Below are 2,273 nucleotides of genomic sequence, written 5' to 3'. Positions count from 1 at the left end.
AAAGATAGAAATAAGTAACGGAAGGATTTAGCCTAGCCAGGGAGGAGTTTCTGGCAAGGTGTTTTGAAGGATATAAATTCTGAGGTGAATCTTGGAGAACAGGTGAAGAAAGGGAGAAAGATATTCCAGGTTGAAGTAACATGCCATTCATTAAGTAAGGCATGCCATTATAAGACAGTTCTGGCCTCTCCTAAGATTTCTAATTAGAGTAAACTATTTAGCAACTTGCTACATCTAATATATGGGCTCTGTGTTAGACGGATGCTAACTTATTTAGTAATTAACTAGACTGTGGTGATAAATCCCAGAGGGAATCTTAATTGAGAATCCATTTAACTGACTAGCTCTTAAGAGACTGGGCTACAGCTCAGCAGTGCTGGCATTTGGGTCAATGTTTCCAAAAGGAAAACACAATTATTAATTTTGGATTGGTTGGAATTTTTTTGAATTCCAGAGCAAACATCATGATCAAGGAAAGCTGACCGTATTAAATAAAAGGTGATTTTTCATACATTGTCTGTCACTGGCCATAGCAGTATTCCTGTAACACTGTAAGTTCCTGAAATACACGTTCTAGGAGTGTGTCTGGGGCTACAGGTCAACTCCTAGACTGCATGGTTTATGCAAAATTTTCTGGAAATGACAGTGTTGATTTTGCTTTTTTTCTTATCCTATACTGGCTTCCATTCCCTGGTTTTACTGTGATGCCAGAGATACAGGTAAATTTGAGAATGTGACTGATGAAGATCGGTATAAATGTCTAAACTTCTTATTCAGACATAGCCAAGTGAGGCACCCACAAGTACCCGTGTGTTCTGTTTCTTCTGATTCCCTTTTTGTATTCCACACTAGCCTACATCTTCCTAAGGAAGGGGGTCCACGTCTGTCACTGTTATATCCTCTGTCCCTAACCCAAACCGGGCACATTGTGGATTTTCTGTGATTTCAAGGTATAAATGGCTATAGTTGTGCTCTACTTAACTATATAGGAATACAGTAGCACACAGGAGAAACTTCTAAGTGCCAAATACAGTATGCCACAATTTGCTTTGCATTTCACAAGGCTTTACTGCAAAAACATCTATTATCCTGCCATCTGCCTCACAACCGTTTCTTGGCCCGTTTTTATGATTACCACTTTTAAAAATTATTCCTAGGAACTCCCTAGTGGTTCAATGGTTAGGACTCAACACTCTCACTGCAGAAGGTATGTGTTCCATCCCTGGATTAAGGAACTAAGATCCCGCAGGCCATGCAGTGTGGCCAAAATAATAATAATAATACCTCCTAACAGCAGAGTCATTGCCACCCTTTCTATTGAGGTGGGCATCAATTTATTTTTCAATTAAAAAAAAATGACTTTATATTGGAGTATAGTTTTGTTAGTTTCAGGTGTACAGCAGAGTGATTCAGTTATACATGTATCAATTATTTTTCAATTTCTTTTCCCATTTAAGTTATTACAGAGTATTGAGCAGAGTTCCCTTTGCTATACAATAGATCCTTATTGGTTATTCATTAAATATAGCAGTGTGTCTGTGTCAATCCAAAACTCTCTGTCAAGGTAGGCGTGATTTTAGACTCCAGTGACCCTATATAGCCTTCTTTGCTCTTCGGAGTCAAAGCCTTCACAAAGCAAGGACACTCCCAGCTTTTCTTTCCTAACATAGTTTCCTTAGATGACCCACCAAACCCCAAATTCCTCACCATACCAGGTTAATCTCCCCATTTCCCCAAGCGACTACTTCAGAACTTCAGTTCTCTCTTGTCCCACCATGCCCCTTTTCCATTCACCTTCAGGAGATAGCTTTGTACTGATCATGAAAATAGAGACCCGCCCCACCCCATCCCTGTCACCTATGATATTTTGCCCTCTAGTTTTACAAATATCTTTTTTCTCTTTAGATCAGCCCTTTCCTATGGCTCTTGACTTCAGTTCTCTTGTGTTACCAAAGTTGTTTGCTTTATCCAATGTAACTCTCTTCTTGCAGTTTCACAGTCTTCTTTCTACAGATCATTTCTCTTGGGCTATATGTACCTCTCCTCCCTAAAGAGAGGCTTCCCTTGATTCAGATCTACCTCCAGATACTAATCAAGCTTCCTGCTCCCTTCTCAACCATTGTTTCACTTGCATACTCATTCTTCAGTGCTTAATTCATAGTGATTTGACTCGTACTCCTGCTATTCCAGGGACACTGCCAGTCATCTTCATGTTAACACATCCAAAGAAACTCTGCTACAAATGATATAGTGGGCCTTCTTAACTCTTTAAA

This window comes from Capricornis sumatraensis, chromosome 6, assembly GCF_032405125.1.
Source record: "Capricornis sumatraensis isolate serow.1 chromosome 6, serow.2, whole genome shotgun sequence".
In the NCBI taxonomy this organism is placed as follows: domain Eukaryota; kingdom Metazoa; phylum Chordata; class Mammalia; order Artiodactyla; family Bovidae; genus Capricornis; species Capricornis sumatraensis.
Note: the sequence above shows the minus strand (reverse complement) of the source record.